Source organism: Pongo abelii, chromosome Y (assembly GCF_028885655.2).
Source record: "Pongo abelii isolate AG06213 chromosome Y, NHGRI_mPonAbe1-v2.0_pri, whole genome shotgun sequence".
In the NCBI taxonomy this organism is placed as follows: Eukaryota; Metazoa; Chordata; class Mammalia; order Primates; family Hominidae; genus Pongo; species Pongo abelii.
This window is the reverse complement of record NC_072009.2, coordinates 52,913,775-52,938,036: the sequence shown is the minus strand read 5'-3', so window position 1 is coordinate 52,938,036 and position 24,262 is coordinate 52,913,775. Positions and strand designations below refer to the sequence as shown.

The 24,262-nt window shown below is 38.6% G+C and overlaps 1 long non-coding RNA gene across 1 annotated transcript; it reads left to right on the top strand.

Moving 5' to 3' along the window:
* Positions 1 to 1,549: 1,549 nt before the first annotated feature.
* On the top strand, positions 1,550 to 8,175 carry LOC129053125 (uncharacterized). Its single transcript, XR_008518233.1, has 3 exons — positions 1,550 to 1,683; positions 7,086 to 7,291; positions 8,039 to 8,175. It is a non-coding gene; the product is annotated as an uncharacterized LOC129053125 (long non-coding RNA).
* Positions 8,176 to 24,262: the final 16,087 nt, after the last annotated feature.

Below are 24,262 nucleotides of genomic sequence, written 5' to 3'. Positions count from 1 at the left end.
TGTGAACCATGAATGCTGCTGTCTGATCGTTCCTCTGGAAGTTTTGTCTCAGAGGAGTACCCGGCCGTGTGAGGTGTCATTCTGCCCCTCCTGGGGGGTGCCTCCCAGTTAAGCTGCTTGGGGGTCGGGGGTCAGGGACCCACTTGCGGAGGCAGTCTTCCCGTTCTCAGATCTTGAGCTGCATGCTGGGAGAACCACTGCTCTCTTCAAAGCTGTCAGACAGGGACGTTTAAGTCTGCAGAGGTCACTGTTGTCTTTTTGTTTGTCTGTGCCCTGCCCCCAGAGGGGAGCCTACAGAGGCAGGCAGGACTCCTTGAGCTGTGGTGAGTTCCACCCAGTTCGAGCTTCCCGGCTGCTTTGTTTACCTAAGCAAGCCTGGGTAATGGCAGGCGCCCCTCCCCCAGCCTCACTGCCGCCTTGCAGTTTGATCTCAGACTGCTGTGCTAGCAGTCAGCGAGACTCCGTGGGCATAGGGCCCTCTGAGCCAGGTGCAGGATATAATCTCCTGGTGCGCCATTTTTTATGCCTGTCGGAAAAGCTCAGTATTCGGGTGGGAGTGACCCGATTTTCCAGGTGCCATCTGTCACCCTTTTCTTTGACTAGGAAACGGAACTCCCTGACCCCTTCCACTTCCCAAGTGAGGCAATGCCTCGCCGTGCTTTGGCTCACGCACGGTATGCTGCACCCACTGTCCTGCGCCCACTGTCTGGCACTCCCTAGTGAGATGAACCCGGCACCTCATATGGAAATGCAGAAATCACCCATCTTCTGCATTGCTCACGCTGGTAGCTGTAGACTGGAGCTGTTCCTACTTGGCCATCTTGGCTGCCCTCTCATAAGTCAGTCTTCATTAAAAAGTTCTTAGATGACTTTGACTGTGGGGCTCATCTGTTTTCTGCCTGGATCCCAACTGCTGCTGACAGATGCACAGATTATATTGGATCTCCGGGCTGTCATCAAAAGGTAGACAAGATAGCTCCTTCTGTTCGTGGTAAAGGAGAGAAACAGGCTTTCAGATTAATTCGAGAATTTGAAAGAGTTCTTTTTTTTTGGCACCATGGTGCCTTGCACAAGCAATGAATGAATTCCTGTTTTTCCTCCTGCAAATCATTTGTCATGCCTTAAAAATGGTTGAGCAGTTCCAGCAAATATAGATTGTCCTTGCTAATTCATTTTTGTAATTTTCAGTCCCTTAAAGATATATGAGTTTGAGCGTCTTTTTGTTTGCTTGCCATCTGTGTATTTTCATTGGTGAGTTCAGCTCTTTACCCATTGTTAATTGGGTAGTCTGTTTTATTTTTGAGTTTCAAGATTTGTGTATCTTCAGTGAAAGTTCTTGCTTAGATCTGTATTTTGCAGATATTTATTTTCAGTCTGTTGCTTGTCCTTTTATTTCCTGAACACTATTTTCCTCAGACTATAAACTTTTAATATGAGAAAACTTAAATTATTAATTATTTTTACCATTACTGATCAGCTTTGGTGTCATTAGTTAAAACTTATGACCAAACCCAAGATCACATAGATGTCTTTTTGCTTTTTTTTCTAGAATTTGCGTAGTTTTACATTTCCAGCTAATGCCTCCTTCACCATTAATATAGAAAAAAGGAGGAGGAATTGCTGGCAAGATGGCTGAATAAAAACAGCTCCAGACTGCAGCTCCCAGAGAGATCAATGCAGAAGGTGAGTGACTCCTGCATTTCCAACTGAGGTACACTGTTCATCTTATTTGTACTGGTTGGACAATGGGTGCAGCCCATGGAGTGTGAGCTGAAGCAGGGTGGGGCGTCACCTTACCCAGGAAGCCCAAAGGGTTGGGAAATTTTCTCATTTATGCAAGGGAAGCTGTGAGGGACTTAGCCATGTGCCCCATTCCAGAAATGCGCTTCTCCTAGGGTCTTCACTACCTGCAGGCAGGAGATTCCCTTTTGTGCCTACCCTATGAGGGCCATGTGTTTCAAGCACAAAACTGGGCAGCTGTAAGAACAAACACTGAACTAGCTGAAGGGGTGTTTTTTTTTTGTTGTTGTTTGTTTTGTTTTGTTTGTTTTTTTCCATACTGCGGTGGTGCCTGGAATACTAAGGAGACAGAATTGTTCACTCCCCTGGATAGGTGTGCTGGGACCAAGCAGCCAAGTGGTCTGCTCAGTGGGTGCCACCCCTCATGGAGGCAAGCAAACTAAGGTTCACTGGCTTGAAATTCTCACTGCCAGCACAGCAGCAGTCTGAGATCCACCTGGGACACTCAAACTTGGTGGGGGAAGGGGAATCCGCCATTGCTGAGGCTTGAGTAGGCTGTTTTACCCTCATGATGTAAACAAAGCCACCGGGAAGTTTGAACTGAGTGGAGCCAACTGCAGCTCAGCAAGGCTGATGTGGTTAGACTGCCATATTTTTCCTCTCTGGGTAGGGCATTTTTGAAAAAATGGCTGTAGCCCAGGCAGGGGCTTATAAATAAAACCCCCATCTCCCTGTGACAGGAGCACCTGGGGGAAGGGGCAGCTATAGATGCAGCTTCAGCAGACTTCAACATCCCTGTCTGATGACTCTGAAGAGAGCAGCCGACCTCCCATCACAGCTTTCCAGCTCTGCTAATGGTCAGACTGCCTTCACAAGTGGATCCCTGACCTCTGTGTTTTATGACTTGGAGACACCTCCCAGTAGGGGCTGACAGACACCTCATACAGTAAAGCACTGACTGGCATCAGACAGTTGCCCCTTGAGGATGCAGCTTCCAGAGAAAACAAGAAGCAGCAAACAATGAGACAGAAAATTAACAAGGATATTCAGGACTTGAACTCAGCTGTGGACTAAGTAAACCTAATAGACATCTGCAGAACTATCCACCCCAAATCAACAGAATCTGCATTCTTCTAGGTGCCACATAACATGTATTCAAAATTTGACTACATAATTGGAAGTAAAACACTCCTCAACAAATGCAAAAAAAATGAAAATTATTAAAAAAAGGTCCTCCCAGACCACAGAGCAATCAAATTAGAATTGAGGATTAAGAAACTCACTCAAAATGACACAACTACATAGAAACTGAACAGCCTGCTCCTAAACCACTGCTGGGACGAAATAAGGCAGAAATAAAGATGTTCTTTGAAACCAATGAGAATGAAGACACAATGTATCACAATCTTTGGGACAGACACATTTAAAGCAGTGTGCAGAGAAAAATTGATAGCACTAAATGCCCACAAAAGAAAGCAGGAAATATCTAAAATTGACTCCCTAACATCAAAATTGAACAAGTGAAGCAACAGCAAATGAATTAAAAACCTAACAGAAGACAAGAAATAACTGAGATCAGAGCAGAACTGAAGGAGATAGAGACAAAAAATCCTTTCAAAAATCAATAAGTCCACAAGCTGTTTTTTTGAAAATATCAACAAAATATATAGACCACTAGTTAGACTCATAAAGAAGAAAAGTGATAAAAATAAAATAGATGCAATAAAAAGATGAGAATATCACCAATGATTCCACAGAAATACAAACTACCATCAGATAATACTATAAACAGCTCTACGCAAATAAACTAGAAAATCTAAAGGAAATGGATAAATTCTTGGACACATACACCCTCCCAAGTCTAAACCAGGAAGAAGTTAAATCCATGAATAGACCATTTACAAGTTCTGCAATTGAGGCAATAACTGATAGCCTACCAACAAAGAAAATCCAGGACCAGACAGAGTCATAGCTGAACTCTACCAGAGATACAAAGAGGAGCAGGTACCATTTATTCTGACATTATTACAAACAATACAAAAAGAGGAAATCCTCCCTAAATCATTTTATGGGCCAGCATCATCCTGATACTTAAACTTGGCAGAGACACACCACAAAAGAAAATTTCAGGCCGATATCCCTGATCAATAAAATACTGGCAAACTGAATTCAGTAGCACATCATAAAGCTTATCCACCACGATCATGTCAGGTTTATCCCTGGGATGCAAAGCTGGTTCAACATATGCAAATCAATAAACCTAATGCATCACATAAGCAGAAACAAAGACAAAAACCACATGATTGTCTCAATAGATGCAGAAAAGGCCTTCGTCAAATTCAACACCTGTTTATGGTAAAAACTCTCAACTAAATATGAATGGAATGTATCTCTAAATAATAAGAGCTATTTATGACAAATCCACTGCCAATATCATACTGAATGGGCAAAAACTGGAAGCATTCCCTTTGAAAACCAGTAGATGACAGGGATTCACTCTCTCTCCACTCTTATTCAATATAGTATTGAAGTTTCTGGCCAGGGCAATCAGGCAAGAGAAAGAAATAAAGCGTATTCAAATCGAAAGAGAGGAAGTCAAATGTCTCTGTTTGCAGATGACATGATGGTATACTTAGAAAACCTATCATCTCAGCACAAAGTCTCCTTAAGCTGGTAAGCAACTTCAGCTAACCCTCAAGATTCAAAATCAATGTGCAAAAATCACAAGCATTCCTACACACAATAAGAGAAACAGAAAGCCAAATCATGAGTAAACTCCCATTCACAATTGCTACTAAGAGAATAAAATATCTAGGAATACAACTTACAAGGGATGTGAAGAACCTATTCAATGAGAACTTCAAGCCATTGCTCAAGGAAACAAGAGAGGACATAAAGAAATGAAAAAAGCTTCCATGCTCATGGATAGGAAGAATCAATATTGTAAAAATGGCCACACTGCCCAAAACAATTTATAGATTCATTGCTATCTCCATCAAGTTACCATTAATTTTCTTCACAGAATTGGAAAAACAAAAAAAACAAAAAAACAAAACTACTTTAAAGTTCATATGGAACCAAAAAATGGCCTGCGTAGCCAAGACAATCTGAAGAAAAAAGAACAAAGCTGAAGGCATCATGTTACCTGACTTCAAACTACATTATAAGGCTACAGGAAGCAAAAGAGCATGGTACTTGTACCAAAACAGATACATAGATCAATGCAACAGAACAGTGGCCTCAGAAATAATACTGCACATCTACTACCATCTGATCTTTGGCAATCGTGAAACAAGCAAGCAATGGGGAAAAGATTTTCCCTCTAATAAGTTGTGTTGGGAAAACTGGCTAGCCACATGTAAAAAACTGAAACTGGGCCCCTTCCTTACATCTCATGCAAAAATCAACTGAAGATGGATTAAAGACTTAAAGATAAGAATTAAAACCATTAAATTCCTAGATGAAAACCTAGGCAATACCCTTCAGAACATAGGCGTGTGCAAATACTTCCTGTTTAAACACCAAAAGCAATGGCAATAAAAGCCAAAATTGACAAATGGAATCTAATTAAACTAAACAGCTTCTGCACAGCAAAATAAATGATCATCGGTGTGAACAGAAAACCTACAGAATGGGTGAAAAATCTTGCAAACTGTCTATCTGAAACAAGGCTAATATCCTGAATCTACCGGGAACTTAAACAAGTTTCCAAGAAAAAAACCACCTCATCAAACAGTGGGCAAAGGATATGAACAGACACTTCTCAAAAGAAGACTTTGATGCAGCCAACAAACATGAAAAAACGCTCATCATCACTCATTATTTGAGAAATACAAATCAAAACCACAGTGAGATACCATCTCATGCCAGTTAGAATGGCAATCATTAAAAAGTCAGAAAACAGCTTATGCTGGAGAAAATGTGGAGAAACAGGGAGGCTTTTACAGTGTTGAGAGTGTTAATTATTTAACCCTTGTGGAAGACAGTGTGGCGATTCTTCAAGGATCTAGAACTAGAAATACCGTTTGAAACAGCAATCCCATTACTGGGCATATAACCAAAGAACTATAAATCATTCTACTGTAAGACACATGCACACGTATGTTTATCACAGCAATATTCACAGTAGCTGTAAAAATGGATGAGTTCATGTCTTTTGCAAGGACATGAATGAAGCTGGAAACCATCATTTTCAGCAAACTATTACAAAAATAGAAAACCAAACACCACATGTTCTCATTTTTAAGTGGGAGTTGAACAGTGAGAACAGATACACACAAGGAGAGAAACATCGTATGGTGGCGGGTGGTGGGATAGTGTAGAGATAGCATAAGAAAAATACCCAATGTAGGTGAGGGCTTAAGGGTCATTTCTCTAATGACCAGTGCTGATGAGCATTTTTTCACATGTCTGTTGGCTGCATAAATGTCTTCTTTTGAGAATGTGAACAGACACTTTTCAAAAGACATGCAGGTGGCCAATAAACTTATTTTAAAAGGCTCGATATTATTGATTATTAAAGAAATGCAAATCAAAAGAACAATGAGATACCTTCTCATATCTGTCAGAATGGCTATTATCATAAAGTAAAATAACAGATGCAGGCAAAGTTATAGAGACCAAGGAATAATTATGCACTGTTGGTAGGAATGTAAATTAGTTCAACTGTTGTGGAAAGTAGTAGGGTGATTCCTCAAAGATTGGAAAGTAGAACTACTGTTCAACCCAGCAATCCCATTACTGGATATGTACCCAGAGGAATATAAATCACTACCATAAAGACACATGAATACAAATGTTCACTGCAGACTATTCACAACAGAAGACATGGAATTAATCTAAATGCCCATTTATGACTGATTGGATTAATGAAATTGTGCCACATACCTACAAGGAATACCATGCAGCCATAAAAAAAGAATACAATTATGCCTTTTGAGGGAACATGGATGGAACTGGAGGATATAATCTTTAGCAAACTAATGTAAGAACAGTAAACCAAATACCACATATTTTCACTAGAAGTGGGAGCTAAATGATGACAACTCATGAACACAAAGAAAGGAACCATAGACATGGGATCTACTTGAGGGTGGAAGGTGGGAAAAGAGAGACCAGCAGGAAAAATACCTATTAAGTACTACACTTAATACCTGGGTGATAAAATAATTTGTAAAACAAACCCCCATGACATGAGTTTACCTACATAACAAAGCTTCACATGTACCCCTGGACCTAAAATAAATAATAATTTTAAAAAACAGGATAATAGGCAACATTTCCGTTTGAATTTCCAAAATGATGGCACTGAACAATCTGAACTCTCCTTCTATTTGGTGCCGCAGGCCAGCCAGGAGGGGGCGCACGGCTGCCTCACCTTGAGCATGATGGTCCTGCAGTTCTTCCCGAGGCCAGCATGGGGAGCGTGAGTCCGCCTTCTCTGACCCTGGGAGCGCCCCCGTGTTCAGCCCATGCCGCTGGAGGGCGAGGGCTGTGTTCTCAGCACAGACCAGAGCAACACCGCCTCGCTCCGGGACCAATGGAGGAGGGGGTAAGTGAAAACTTTACTCTGACTGCTGAGGATCAGGGAGCCAGTAGAAGGGCTTTGTGTGGAAAATTAAACATAAAAAATATCCCATGACTTCAGTGCACTCCAGCGTCCTTCCCCACCCAAGGTGTGGTGGCCACAATGCCAGGTCCACACCGTGGCCTCGTAACATAAATGTATCATTCAGCATATAACATCTGTAATAGACATATAACATCCATAAACAAATATATCACCCATAATACAGATGTGACTTTTGTAATACTAATGTAACACCTGAAATACTGCGATAACACCCATAATACCACTGTAACACTGGTAACAGCAATAAAACACTTACAATACCAATGTAGCATCCGAAATACAAACAGAACATTCGTAATACTGATCTAAGACCCATAATACAATTGTAACTCTCATAATACCAATATACAAACCACAATGCAAATGAAACATCCATAATGTTTCATAATGTTGTAACACTTGTAATGCTGTCCTGACACCTGTAATACAACTGTAACACAATACCAATATACCACTCAGAATTCCAATATATCATCCTGCAATACAAATATAACAACTGTAATACTGATGTAACACCTGTGATACTAACACTGGTAATACTAATACAACATTTGTAATACAAATAGAAAAACCATAATACTGATGCAACACCCATAATTACTGATGTAACATTCATCATAAAGATGTAACACTTGTAATACTGACGTAACATTCCTACTCTTACAGGGCCACTTGGTTTCACAGCTTCCACTGAGCTGGATTTGGTGGGGATTTGGCCTCTATAATGATGTTGGATGTTGTGGTCTCTGCATTAGTGACAAGGTATTGACATGGTTGTGTTTATTAAAAGTAGTTTACTTGTCAATAATTTCATACTTCTAGGAAACTTCCAATAGCTGTTAGTATACTTTAATCTTTTCTCACAGAATCCCCGGTGGTTTCTGCTGTGCCAGATTTGAAGCTTTATGCAAAGTATCTCAGTGGGTTTTACAAAAAGTGGAGACACTCTCCAAGGGTACCACCACATAACTATTACATCAGGAAATACAGGGTTAGTATTGGAAATGGTAATGGCAAAATATTCACTTACAAACATAAATTTCATCCTGTCACTCTCCTGATTTAATTTTGCCCATGGTTTCCCACTGACCTTAGAACAAGAACCATAGACCTCACCATGGCTGCAGACCCCAAGTTCTCCTACCTGTTTCCCTTACTCATTCAGTCCACTCAACTGCCTGCAGTCTCGTTGGCTTTCAGTTGTAGGAACACAGGCTCTTAGGTTTCTCAGGAATTTTATGTGCAATCTCTCAACCTATTCACACAGTGCCCAACCTTATCTAATTTTCCAAGGCTTTGTCCAGCTAAGACTTTAAAGTCAGAGCTTGTGCTGTCTAAGTGTAGAAAAGCTGATAATATGCTATTTCTAAAGGTAAAAAAAAATCATTATTTGTTAGATAATTGATGAGATCACTCTCAATTTATAAATCAAGGAAATAATAGTTAATGAAATGAAAGTCCATGTTGGGATAATTAGTAAAGAAAAAATCTCAGTGCTGAAGACAAATAACACAAGTAATTATTGAAATTACATAAGAATTTATTGGACAGACTATTACCTTGCTGTCTTCTCTATGTTATTAGTTCCAAGTTATGTTAAGTTTGAATACTTACATTTTATGTAGTCCGTCAGTATATTTAACTGACAAAAATGTCCTAGCACACACCATGACAATGTATATAAATATTTGTAAACCTCCTTAACTGTACAGTGTGAAGTAAACAAAGTAAGCTTAGTTATTTAAGCAGATGAATTATTAATATTTAAATATTGAAATGCTGTGAGGCTATGTAATTTTGTAAGTTTTGGTATGGGAATGGGGCATTAGTGTATCCATGTACCCCCTTAACTTAATGACTTCCCTTCTTACTTCCTGCTGGATGATAAATTTTGGGCCCATGGAGGCTGAGGGACAGATAGTCACCTTTATTGGAAACTTTAGTACAGCAGGAAAGTTTTCATTTCAGAATATTATTTCCTGCCAGATATTTTTTCTCATCTAAGGAAACTTGCTCCCCAGGAGTATTGTTACCTTAACTGCTCCTCAGGTGGAGCTGGACAGGACTAATTGTACCACACAGAATCGCATGACTATGAGAAAAGCTAATGTATGAAACACTTCGTGGAGTAAAACTTATATATTTTACTGTTCATCCTTTTTTTCCACATGCTTGTTTTCCACATGCTTGTCTTTCTGGTGAATTGTGTGGTCAACTATTTCTCCATTTTGTAATTGGATTTTTTTGTTGTTGTTGCTGAGGTATGCAAGTTCTTCATATATTGTGGATAACAGACTGTTGTTACATACATAACATGCAAACCTTCCTTTCTGTACCATGTCTTTTCACTTTCTTGATAGTGTCTTTTAATGCAAAAAAGTGTTTAATTTTGAGAAAATTCTTCATTTGCCTGCACTTTTGGTATCAGATCTAAGAAACCACTGCTAAATCCAAGGTTATGAAGATCTACCCTTATGTTTCCTTCTAGAGTTTATGTTTTTACCTCTACTACATAGGCTTTGAACAATTTTGAGTTAATTATATTTTCTGTTCTGAGAAAAGAGTACAATTTCTTTGTCTCAATGTGATAGTTGTATAACAGCATTTGTTGAATTTACTGATCTTGGCTACATGTCAAAAATCAATTGAACATGGAGGTATTGCTGGATTTAACATTCAGTTCCATTGACCTCTTTGTATGTCCTTATGCCAATATTATGCTGTATTGATTACTGCTGCTTAGCTGTAATATTTGAAATTGAGAAGTGTGAGCCTCCAAGTTGCTTTTTGTTGTCAAGAACATTTTGGCTATTCAGGATCCCTTGAAGTTTATATGAATGTTAGAACTGTCTTGCCTGTTTCTACCAAAAAGACTTTGGTATTTTCTTAGGAATTACAATGAATTTGTAGATTGCTTCGTGCAGTATTGTCACATAAAAAAATCATCTTTTAATCCAGAAACATTGAGTGTCTTTACATTTACTTAAGGTTTCTGGAATTTATTTCAGCAATATTTTGTAATTTTTCATGTCTAATTCTTGCACCTTGGTTAAATTTAGTCTTGAAAACATTATGATCATTGATTTTTTGTTGTTGCTTTTTGAGACAGGGCCTTGTTCTGTTTCGTAGGTGGGAGTGTGCTTGTGCATTCATAGCTCACTGCAGCTTCAAACACTTTGGCTTGGACAATTCTCCCACCTTGGCCTCCCAAAGTACTGGAATTACAGGTGTAAGCCATCACATTCAGCCTGTTTTTTTTTTTTGCTTTCTGTTTTGAAAGTTGAAAAGGGAGGAGGAGCCAAGATGGCTGAATAGGAAAAGCTCCGGTCTACAGCTCCCAGCGTGAGCAACACAGAAGACGGGTGATTTCTGCATTTCCATCTGAGATAGCGGGTTCATCTCATTAGAGAGTGCCAGACAGTCGGCGCAGGTCAGTGGGTGCGCACACCATGCGCGAGCTGAAGAAGGGTGAGGCATTGCCTCATTTGGGAAGCGCAAGGGGTCGGGAGTTCCCTTTCCTAGTCAAAGAAAGGGGTGACAGACGGCACCTGGAAAATCAGGTCACTCCCACCTGAATACTGCGCTTTTCTGCGCTTTTCCGACGAGCTTAAATGGCGCACCAGGACAACCAAAAAAGAGAATTTTAGACCAATATCCTTGATGAACATTGATGCAAAAATCCTCAAAATACTGGCAAAACGAATCCAGCAGCACATCAAAAAGCTTGTTCACCATGATCAAGTGGGCTTCATCCCTGGGATGCAAGGCTGGTTCAACAAATGCAAATCAATAAATGTAATCCAGCATATAAACAGAACCAAAGACAAAAACCACATGATTATCTCAATAGATGCAGAAAAGGCCTTTGACAAAATTCAACAACCCTTCATGCTAAAAACCCTCAATAAATTAGGTATCGATGAGACATATCTCAAAATAATAAGAGCTATCTACGACAAACCCACAGCCAATAACATACTGAATGGGCAAAAACTGGAAGCATTCCCTTTGAAAACTGGCACAAGACAGGGATGCCCTCTCTCACCACTCCTATTCAACATAGTGTTGGAAGTTCTGGCCAGGGAAATTAGGCAGGAGAAGGAAATAAAGGGTATTCAATTAGGAAAAGAGGAAGTCAGATTGTCCCTGTTTACAGACGACATGATTGTATATCTAGAAAACCCATCGTCTCAGCCCCAAATCTCCTTAAGCTGATAAGCAACTTCAGCCAAGTCTCAGGATAGAAAATCAATGTACAAAAATCACAAGCATTCTTATACACCAACAACAGACAAACAGAGAGCCAAATCATGAGTGAACTCCCATTCACAATTGTTTCAAAGAGAATAAAATACCTAGGAATCCAACTTACAAGGGATGTGAAGAACCTCTTCAAGGAGGACTACAAACCACTGCTCAATGAAATAAAAGAGGATACAAACAAATGGAAGAACATTCCATGCTCATGGGTAGGAAGAATCGATATCGTGAAAATGGCCATACTGCCCAAGGTAATTTACAGATTCAATGCCTTTCTAATCAAGCTACCAATGACTTTCTTCACAGAATTGGAAAAAAACTACTTCAAAGTTCATATGGAACCAAAAAAGAGCCCACATTGCCAAGTCAATCCTAAGCCAAAAGAACAAAGCTGGAGGCATCTCACTATCTGACTTCAAACTATACTACGAGGCTACAGTAACCAAAACAGCATGGTAGTGGTACAAAAACAGAGATATAGATCCATGGAACAGAACAGAGCCCTCAGAAATAACACCACATATCTACAACTATCTGATCTTTGACAAACCTGAGAGAAACAAGCAATGGGGAAAGGATTCCCTATTTAATAAATGGTGCTGGGAAAACTGCCTAGCCGTATGTAGAAAGCTGAAACTGGATCCCTCCCTTACACCTTATACAAAAATTAATTCAAGATGGAATAAAGACTTAAACGTTAGGCCTAAAACCATAAAAAACCTAGAAGAAAACCTAGGCATTACCATTCAGGACATAGGCATGTTCAAGCACTTCATGTCTAAAACACCAAAAGCAATGGCAACAAAAGCCAAAATTGACAAATGGGATCTTATTAATCTAAAGAGCTTCTGCACAGCAAAAGAAACTACCATCAGAGTGAACAGGCAACCTACAAAATGGGAGAAAATTTTCACAACCTACTCATCTGACAAAGGGCTAATATCCAGAATCTACAATGAACTCAAACAAATTTACAAGACAAAAACAAACAACCCCATCAAAAAGTGGGCGAAGGACACGAACAGACACTTCTCAAAAGAAAACATTTATGCAGCCAAAAAATACATGAAAAAATGCTCACCATCACTGGCCATCTGAGAAATGCAAATCAAAACCACAATGAGATACCATCTCACACCAGTTAGAATGGCAATCATTAAAAAGTCAGGAAGCAACAGGTGCTGGAGAGGATGTGGAGAAATAGGAACACTTTTACACTGTTGGTGGGACTGTAAACTAGTTCAACCCTTGTGGAAGTCAGTGTGGCAATTCCTCAGGGATCTAGAACTAGAAATTCCATTCGACCCAGCCATCCCATTACTGGGTATATACCCAAAGGACTGTAAATCATGCTGCTATAAAGACACATGCACACGTATGTTTAGTGTGGCATTATTCACAATGGCAAAGACTTGGAACCAATCCAAATGTCGAACAATGATAGACTGGATTAAGAAAATGTGGCACATATACACTGTGGAATACTATGCAGCCATAAAAAATGATGACTTCATGTCCTTTGTAGAGACATGGATGAAATTGGAAATCATCATTCTCAGTAAACTATCGCAAGAACAAAAAACCAAACACCACATATTCTCACTTATAGGTGGGAACTGAACAGTGAGAACAGATGGACACAGGAAGGGGATCATCACACTCTGGGGACTGTTGTGTGGTGGAGGAAGGGGGGTGGGATAGCATTGGGAGGTATACCTAATGCTAGATGATGAGTTAGTGTAGTGCACCAGCATGGCACATGTATACCTATGTAACTAACCTGCACATTGCGCACATGTACTCTAAAACCTAAAGTATAATAATAATAAATTAAAAAAAATAAAAAAAAGTTGAAAAGGACGATTTGCTTTATACTCAATGAAAATATACTACTTTGAATTGCCCAGAAGACATAATGCACAAGAATTCTAAGTTGTATAGTTGAATTATAGACCACCTGAGTAAAGTTCATTTACTTCTTAAAAATTTGTACTTGGTAACCTTCCAAAATTGTCTTTAAATAAACTTGTTAAATTATAACAATAAAAAATGACAAGACATATTTAAACAATACTGAAGTTTATCAAAGCACTTAAGAAATTTCAACTCATATTCCTTTCTTTCCTTCCTTCCTTCCTTATTTCCTTCCTTCCTTCCTTCCTTCCTTCCTTCATTCTTTCTTTCTTTCTCTCTTTCTTTTCTTCTTTTTTTGAAACGAGGTCTCACTTTTTGTCCAGGGTGGACTGCAATTGTGCCATCATGGCTCACCGCAGTTTGCAGCCTCTCATTCCTGGGCTCCTTTTATCTTTCTACACTAGCCTCAGCCACAATACCTGGCTAATTTTGTGTGTGTGTGTGGAGACAATGGTTTGCCATGTTGCCTGGTCTCATCTCAAACCTCTGGGCTCAAGTAGTGTGCCTACCTTGACTTCCCAATGTGCTGAGATTATAGGCATTAATAAAACACTTATTGTGTTAGGGTCTTAAGTTAAAGTAAATCAATGTTTTGGCTAAGGTATGAACATACCTATAATGCAATTATTTGCATAACTCTAGCAATGTTATGGCCAGCTACAACATGAAAATAGTTATATTAACAACTAAATACATAAAAACACTTAGCAAACAATTAAACAATTGTTAAATTGTAGAATATGTTTATTATTTCTAGTTTTCAGCATTTTCTAGATCATCTTTTTTAATTTTAAAAGTCATATCCGTAGCATAAAGCAAAACCACCTATGAATTGCCGTTTTATTTCTCAGTCTGTGAAAATGTCCTTAATTTGTTGACATTGCGAACAAATTTCAATTCTATTATGAAAAAACCAGAAGACCACCTTCTTAGCAATTAATTTCATGAGTTCCATTACATACAGGGAATGTGCTGTCTTTGAAAAAATACAAACTCAACTGCTGGTCTTAAACACTGAAAAGAGCTTCCAGTTGATTATAATTTATTTTATTATGTCAATCTATTGTATTTATAAACAATCAATTTTATTTACATACAATCTAGAAAGTTTACAGCCATCAGTTCTAGTGCAGTTTCAGATGATATCAGAATTTAAAAATCCCTGTGGAACTGTAGGTGTAGTAAAATGTGTAGGTAAAATATGTGCATGCTCTTCATAGTACTTATGAAAGAATGTCTCTGAAATTGACCTCAATGGTTTTCTTCTCAGCAAAATGACCTGGACCACCCAACAAGGTTTTCATTATTGCTGATGTTTGTCAATGTTCTTTTATAAAAAATTTATGACTCAAAAAATATTTATTTCACATCATGGCATTAGGACTTTCAAAACCACTGGAGGATTTCTCTCTTCATCCATTATGTTTTAAAGTAATTCTACTTTGATTTCTCAGGAACGTGAACAGTTTCTGGTTAGACCCACAGCCACTGCAGCCAGGTCCCAATGTGGCAGCACAGCCTCAACTCCAAGGCTGTTACCACCCCCAACTGCCTGCATCTGTGGCTTCCAGGCCAGGGGGAAAGATTCCAGCCTCTGGGATTTTTTGAGAAATAAAATTGTTGTCTTAATTTCATTTTATATGGTTTATTGCTAGTGAATAGAAATAGATTTTGTGTCCGAGTGCAGTGGCTCATGCCTGTAATCTCAGCACTTTAGGAAGCCAAGGGAGGCACATCACCTGAGGTCAGAAGTTCGAAACCAGCCTGACCAACATTGGAGAAATCTAGTCTCTACTATAAATACAAAATTAGCTGCACGTGATGTGGTATGTCTGAATCCCAGCTACTCAGAAGGCTGAGGCAGGAGAACGGCTCCAACCCAGGAAACGGAGGTTACAGTGAGCCAAGATGGTACCATTGCATTCCAGCCTGGGCAACAATAGCATAATGCTGTCACAAGGAAAAAAAAAGATTTAGTGTGTTGATATTTTGTCCTGTTATTTTGCTTAATTTGTTTACTAGATTTCATAATTTCTAGATGGTCCCTTATGGTTTTCTGTGTATGAGATCAGTAAGTAGTTTTACTTTTTTCTTTTACATATGAATGGCTTAGTGTGTGTGTGTATGTATATGCGTGTGTGTATATATGTATGCATATATATATGTGTGTGTATATACATATGTGTGTATATATGTGTGTGTGTATATATATATATATAAAATTGATCTACTGGAACTTTTAGTACAGGGTTTAATACAGTTGAACATCAGTGCAGTTTTCCCCATCTTAAAGCCTTGGTTCCCAAAAATTTAGATGATGATTGTTATAGGTTTTGCATAAAGACATTTTATCCTGTGAAAAAAAATTGAACCACAGTTTATTGGATTTTTAATTGTTAAATATGCTGACTGTCTTTAAGTATTTTATCTAAAAGGTGAGACAAACATGGTATATTCCACCATTTGATTTACATAATATATTGAAAATGGATGGAATTAGAACAGTAAAAAACCTTTGATTTTCTGAGAAAAGTTCTTAAACATTGTGTGGCGTATAATGTCTTCACTGTGTAACAAATTCCATGTACTAATATTTGGTTAAACATTATGATGTCTATAATGATAAGATTTAGTAATATTTAGTTTTTTGTCCTAGTGATATCATATGTTTAATTCAATATTCATTTGGGCTTAAAAAGAGGTATGACTTCTTGTACTTTTACGGGTATAAGGGGTTAGAGGTTAGAATCGTAGAGGATGTATTTAAAGTTTTTTAAGCATTATGGGATAACCTTAAGGATAGGATAGAAATGGAGGATTAGGTTATGGTTTATAAATGCAGATCAACTTCAGGATCAGACTGAGGGTTAGCTCTGGACTTGAGATAAGATTTAGTTCTGTGGTAGGATTAGGGTTGGAGTTAGAGTTAAGATAAGGGTTATGGGCTAGGGTTAGGGTTGAGTTTAGGGTTAGGTGTCATAATCAGGGTTAGAGGTTGTGTTTGGGGTTGGGTTAGGCTTAGGTTTAGGGTAAAAAGATAGGCTTGCAGTTGGAGGTTAGGAATTAGGGTTATGGCCAGTGTTAGGGTTTGTGTTAAGGGTTAGTGTGAGGGTCAGGGTTAGAGCGTTAGTGTTAGGTTTCAGTGTTTGGGTTAGTGTTTAGCATCAGGATAGGGCTTAGGGTTATGTTCAGGGTTACGGTTTGGGGTTAAGGGTTAGGGTTTAGAATTATTGTTAAGGTCAGTGTTCAGCATTTTTGGTTTGATGTTAGTGTTAGTGTGGGGCATATGCTTAGGGCTTTGGATTTAGGTTTAGCCTGAGAAGGCTGGGTTTGTGTTGAGGTTGAGGTTAGTGGTCACAGTTAGGGTTACACTTAGGGTTGGGTTTACAGTTTAGGATTAGGGTTAGGATTTAGCGTTAGGGTTTTTTTAGTGTTAGGGTTAGGGGTTAGCATTTATAGTTAGTTTTGATATTAAGGTTTTTCTCGAATTAGAGGCTAATATTAGGTTTAGGTTTAGGGTTTAGGTTTAATTAGGGTTACAAGTTTTGCTTTAGGGCTATGGTTAGTGTTAAGGGTTAGGGTTTGTGATTTAGGGTTAAGGTTATGGTTAGGTTCAGTGTTGAAGGTAAGAGTTGCTTTTAGGTTTAGTACCAAGGTTAAGATTATGTTAGAATTATGTTAGTTTTACTGTTAGGATAAGGTTGTTAGTGTTAGTGTTTAAAGTGAGTTTTAGAGTTATGGGATGCAGTTAAAGTTATCTTCAGTAGTTTTGGGGTTTGGGGTTTTACAGTTAGAATTACAGTTAAGTTTAGGTGGTAGTGTAAGGGTCCACACTAGCGTTTGGGTTAGGGTTAGGCTTAGGATTCAGGATGAGGGTTTAAAATAGGGCAAGTGTTATGTTTAGTGTTAGGGTTATGATTAAAATGTTTGGTTTAGTGTTAAATTTTAAGATTAGGGTTTAGTGTTAGCTTACGGTTTAACATTGGGTACCTGGTTGTGGTTCAGTTAGGATTAGGATCATGGTTAAAGTGTTTGGCTAAAGATTAGGATTAGGGTTAGTGTTAGGGTTAGAGTGGGGCTTGGGATTAGGTATTAGTGCCAGAGTTAGGGTTTAGGGTTTGGCTATTGTTTAGAGTATTGTTTAGGGTTAGTGTTATAATTAGGGTTAGGATTTGGGCTTAGGATTTTCTGGTTAGTGGAAGATAATGTTTATGTTTGGGGTTGGTGTTCGTTTAGGGGCAGGGTTAAATTAAGGGTAAAAGCTTTAGGATTAGCGGTAAGGGTTAGGTTTGGTGTTAGGGTTGGGGTTAGGCTTACTGTTAGGGCGTACATTTGGGGTTGGTGTTAGGGTTGAAGTTAGGGTTAGGATTTGGGGTGGGGATTAGGAATAGGGTTTTCTTTTAGTGTTAGGGTTTAGGATTAGTGTTAGGCATTAGCTTTTGTATTAGTGTTACAGTTAGGGACTAAGGTCTAGAATTATGGTTAGGTTTTGGGCTTCAGGTTTATAGTTATGGTTTAGGCTTATTTTTAGGGATGGGTTTAGAGTTAGGTTACTTTTAGTGTTAAAGTTCAGGATTTATGCCTTTACAGTTAGAATTAGTGTTATTGTTAGGGTTATGTGTTGATTAGGTTTAGTTTTTCAGTGTTTTATTGTTAGAATTACATTTAAAAATAAGAGATTGGCTTTGGGTTAGGGTTTCAAGGTTAGATTTTGGGTTAAGTGTTAGGGTTAGTATTTAGGGTAAGGATTATATTTAGGTTATCAGATAGAGTAAGTCTTAGGGTTAGGGTTAGAGGATATGTGTTAAAATTCATGGTTAGGGTTAGCTTTAGGATGTAGAATTAGTGTTAGTGGTCAGTGTAAGGGTTGGCATTTAGTGTTAGTGTTCTTGTTTTCACTGGGCTTGTTGTTGTGGTTCTCTTGGTATTATAGATAAGGCACGGTGGTGGAATTCTGATAAAGTTTAGAATGATTGTTTAATTTTCTTGTTAGGGTTAGGGTAGGAGTAGGTTACACTTTAGGGTTATAGTTATGGTTAGTGTTTATATTTAGATTAAGGGGTTAAGGTTATGTTTAGTATTGTGATTACAGTTAGGGTTATGATTATTTGTTAGAATTAGTGTTAGGGTTAGCATTAGAGTACAGATTGGTGTAACAAATTAGGGTTAGAGTTAATGTTAGTAGTTAGGCTTAGAGTTAGGGGTTAGAGTTAGGTGTAGAGTTAGGGTTGGGCTAAAGATTAATGTTAGGATTAGGGTTTGGGTTTTATGTAACAGCTAGGTTTAGGTCTGGGGTAGGTGAAGGATTAGGGTTCTAATAAGAGTTTTGTGGTTTCAGTTAGGGGTTAGTATTAGACTTAATGTGAGTATTATATTCATGTTCAGAAAGCAGGTTTAGGAGCTGGAATTTAGGATTAGATTGAGGGGTTGTGGTTAGTGTTAGGGGTAATACTTTAGGGTTAACATTAGTTTTTAAAGGTTAGAGATAGGTTTTTTGTTTAGGGTTAGTGTTTTTGTCTAAGGGTTAGGGATTTAGGGTTAGGGTTTTAAACCTAAAACCCTAGGGCATAAGTTCAGGTTTATTTAATGTTTTGGTTACCCTTGGTTTAGGGTTATTATCAGGGTAGGGTCAAATTCAGGTTTAGCTGTTAGAGTTAGGATTTAGATTTGGGATTTATTTTGGGATTTTGGTTTTGGTGAATGGTTAGACACAGGGTTGATGTTGGCATCAAGTTTGTGGTTTAGGATTGCTGTTAGTGTCAGGGATTCTGGGGTAGGATTAGGGGTTGGAGTTTGGTTAAGGTTAATGTTATGATTAAGTTTAAGGTTAGGGAAGGCACTGGGCAGCTGGATAGTGTATTAAGTCATCACTCTGGTTTGCAGAAGGGAGGACTGAGCCTTGCACTCAGAACTTTTCTGGGTCTGAGCTCAGGGCCATCTTAATGCACATTGTACAGCCTAGTATATTGGGAGCAGAAACGAAGCTGCTTTCTGAAGCCACAGATTTTCTCAATGTCAACCCAGAGCTGACCAAATCCACAGTAGCTTGTTTTTGAGAGTGCCAGGTGTTTCGAGGTAGTCTCTGGAAGGTCCAAAGGAAGGGAAGGTAGTGACAGCTTACACCACAGACACATTTGGTAAATCTTAGTGGTAAAAGTGGAAATAATTAAGTGCTGGTGGCCAAGCACTCTGTGTACCAGCCACAAGTGGAGACTGAGTTGGCACATCCTCCTGCAACAGCAGGAGAAAGCAACCTGCAGACTCTGACTCCAGTCTCTGGTGCTGGGGTTATGTGAGACCTGGAATGACAGCAGAATTTAAAATCAGCAGAATTCCAAGTTGTTTGGCCTATTAAATACTGGAAAGGCTGTTGAGATTGATGATTATGGCAGTTTCTTTCTCACAGAGGGAAGATGAGGACTCTGAGTGGTGAGCCTGGTTGATGTGGCCTGGGATGACTGTTGTGTGCACTTCTGTACTTTACAGTCTTTGTTGTAGCACATACGGTCTGTGTTCCTCCCTCCAGGCCTCTGTACCTCAGGGGCCACCAGGATCAGTTTCCAAGGGCATGAGACTCTCCTGTGTCTGGGAGCTGAGACCAGGTTGGCGCCAGGCAGATGTCCAGTGAGGACTGAATTATAGGGGACCTATGAGAAGAGGGAAAGCAGTCTCCTAAATCACACGCTCTCTTTGATGAAACAGCTAGATTGTGGGAAAATCCACACTACAAACATGGGCTCACTTTTCTATTCACTGCTGGGGCTGAGACTGGGCAGAGGCTGCCACAGCCACTGTGTTCCCTGGCACTTGCCTATCCTATCCACTTGGCTGTTCTCACCCTTCCTCTTGCTTCTCCAACTCTTGTGCCTCCTGCCCATTTTAACCTCATGGAAATGAAAGTCAAAACCACAGTAAAATACCACTTCACACCCATTATAATTGCAAAAAACAAACCAAAAAAGTTAACAATGGTTGAAATGGAAGTGGGAAAATCTGAAAGTAAACTGCAGCTGCTGCGGAAAGTAGTTTGGTGGTTCTGCAAAAGCTAAATAAAAAATTACCATAGGATGCAGAAAATCCACTCCAAGCTACACACACAAAATGTAAAAGAGTTATTCAAACAAAAGCAGGTATACATATGTTCATAGCAGCATTCACAATAACTAAAATGTGGAAAGAAACCAAATAAATGTCCACCGACAAAAAATAAGAAGCAAAATATAGTATGTCCATACAATGGCATAATATTCAGCTGTAAAAAGGATTACAACACTAATGCTACAATGTGGAGAAACTTCAAAACCATTTGGTTTAAGAAGCTGAACACAAAAGTCACATACTATATGATTTTATATCTATAAATATTTAGAATAAGTAAATCCATACAGACAAAAAGCAGATTACTGGTTGCTAGGTGTCAGAAAGGGGACAGATTGGGTAGTCGCTCCTTAATAGGTAGGGTATTTCTTTTTGGGATAATGAAAACACTTTGGAACTAAGAGATGGTAGTTGAAAACAAATGTGCATGTACTAAGGATCACTAAAGAATTCATTAAGAAACAGTTAATTTTATATTATGTGAAGGAATTTCACCTCACTAAAAAGACAAAATTTCTTCCTCAGCATTCCACAGAGTGCTCTTAGAATGGGGTTCTGGTCCCTCCACAGTCCAGAACTGCCTGGGGCCAGGCCAGCCACATACTGCAGCCACACTGTCCACCAGCTCCTCCGCCTGTTACCAGTGGAAGATATCTGAGTTACTGGCATCAAATCTATCATGGTCTGCAGTAACCTAACCTCAACTCTTACCTCCTCAGAAGAAATAATCTGACTAAGGGGAATAAAGTAGCAAAAGAGAGTGAGAAAAGTTTCACAGCAAACTTGGATGTTTATTTAAAAAGTTTTAGAGTAAGAAAAAATGGAGAGTGCACTTGGAAGAGATCCAAATTGTTGATTTGAATATATACCATATGTATGACTTGCAAATAGTTTGTCCCATGTTGTTGGTTTTCTTTTCACTATACTGACAGTGTCCTTTGATGCTCAAAAGTGTTTAGTTTTGATGAAGTTCCATTGATCTGTTTTTTCTTTTGTTTTGTGTTTATTTGGCGATATAGCCAAGAAATCATTTACAAATCCACAGCCAATAAGCACATGAAAAATGTTCAAAATCACTAGCCACTTAATACATGACTATCTAAACCACAATGAGATTACCACTTTATCCCCATTGGAATATGTATTTTTTAAGAAAAATTTGAGAGTATGTGGAAAAATTGAAACCCTTATACATTGCTGGTGAGATTGTGAAAGGGTGGTGATGGTTGCACAATGTTAGCATAGTTAATGCTACTGAACTATACATTCAAAAATGTTTGAAATGATAAATTTGTTTATGTATGTTTTACCACATAACAACAAAATGTTACCACATACAACAAAATAAGTGTTCCTAAAATAGTTGTGTGTGTGATGAAAGAAGACACTCCTCTCTTATCATGAGTAGAAGCCTATTTAGTCATTCATGCTGGTGTACACACTTCTGGCTCTTCTACATGACCAGCATGATCTCACCAAGCAGAATGAGTCCCTTCACACCTGGCCATCGTTCTTTCCATCGTTGCATTCTCCTATTCAACTCACTACCTACATGCTACAAACCACCGTAAATTACAAGTCTGTTTTCCATCTCTATAGACATTTCTTCTCTGTAATGTAATAGAAATGAAATCATGCAATATGTTATCTCTTCAGACCGGCTTTTATCACTTAGCTTTATGTATACCTGATGCATCCATGGCTTTGCACGACTTCATGAATCACTCTTGTTCTTTTGACGAATAGTATCTCATTTTATGAATTTACCTGGCTTGGTTAATATTGAAGGGCATCCTGATTCCTTAAAATATTTGGCCATTGTCAAGAGAGCAGTTACATGTAAATGCATATGGTTTTTGGTTAGATGTGAATTTCCAAATTAGTTGTCTGAATACCTGAGGTGGCAATTGTTAGCCTATATGATGAGACCATGTTTACCTTTGGAAAAAACTGCCAAAGTGTGGCAGAAGAAAACAACCATATTTTCAGGTTGTTGTACAATTATGCATTCCATCAGCGATGAATGAGATTTTCTGATGTAGTTTTGATTATATTTAAAAAGAAATCGACATAGTATAGCTGTTAGTGCTCTCACTCTTATTCTAATTTGCCTTACCTGGACGACAAGTGTTGCTGAGCATTATTTTGTTGTTATTGTTTGTTCATTAATCTATGATTGCTGCCAAAAACCATGCATTGTGTTGTGCTGCAGAAAAACAATTTTTAAAAACGTACTCTATGGCCTACTTGGTAAAAACTAAGAAAGTTATGCTAGTCCACATAGTCATTTATCCTGCTATTTTTTCTAATTTTATGGTTACTACAATAAAATAGTGAACTGTAGCTAATAAGACAATGTGGTGTATTAGTTTGATGCTTCACTTTGTAGAGATCCCATTCAATCAAGTGATTTCTTTATGGATGTCAAGGAAGCAATAGGAATTTCTAGAGTACAAACTAGTTTGTATTGGAATTGACAAAAAACTCTGAATTCAATTTCAATATATATCTTGCAGTGCTGAATCATTGACAAAGATTAGAACTATGAAGATTTTGTTTCTTAAATCTGCTTCTACAAAAGTAAGCCAAAATTTGAAATCACAAGTGTTTGGTCTGTTAGTTTTTCATTTTCAAAAAACAGTCCACTGCATCAGAATCAAATTTGAAGACTGAGGTTCATTTAATAATAGTTTACTAACTGTTATTTCTTTTTGCATTTAGACATCACAAATAAAATGTCTGATAATTTCAGCAGTACAAATTTTAAATAATAAAAGCCAGAAAGAATGATAAGTGAAATTAATTCCATGAATTTATTCATGGAATTTATTTATTGCTACTGGGTTTTTACTTACTACTGTTACTGTGTTTTCTGTCTTGGGCATACCAAGATAATGCATTGTACCAAGCATTTTAAAATAACTGCCTAAAAAAGCAATTGAATCCTTTTTGTTTGTTTGCTTTTGTTTGTTTTTTTTGTCGTTTTTTTTGTTTTTGTTTTTTTTTTTTTGACAGAGTCTCACGCTGTTCCCATGGCTGGAGTGCAATGGCATGATCTTGTCTCTGGTAACCTCAGCTTCCCAGGTTCATGCAATTCTCCTGTCTCAGCCTCCTGAGGATCTGGGATTACAGGAGCCCACCACCACTCCCAGCTGATTTTTTATATTTTTAATAGAGAGCTTGTTTCACCAGGTTGACCAGGGTGGTCTCAAACACCTGACCTAACGACATCCACCTGGCTCAGCCTACCAATGTGCTTGGATTACAGGTGTGAGCCACCATACCTGGCCAAGCCAATTCTTTTATCTCTTTATGGAGACAAGCGTAGGTTGAAAACCGTCTTTTCTAATACTTGTCAGTGCCTCAAGATTGTTAGGTTAAAAATAATACTTCCAACCAAAGGACACTTGTTGGCATCCAGAATTTTAAGAAAAGCTGAGAAATAAGACATCCAGCTTTTGGCTCTTTCCTGCAGAGTATGCCCGATGTCTGGGGAATGCTTGGACCCTGGAGGAAGGTTAGGGCTCAGCTAGGTGGGGATGGTCTTTGGAGCCACTGACACTCTGGCAGCCACTGTTGCTCCTCAGGAAATGGCTTGGAGCCTCAGCCTTCAGAAGA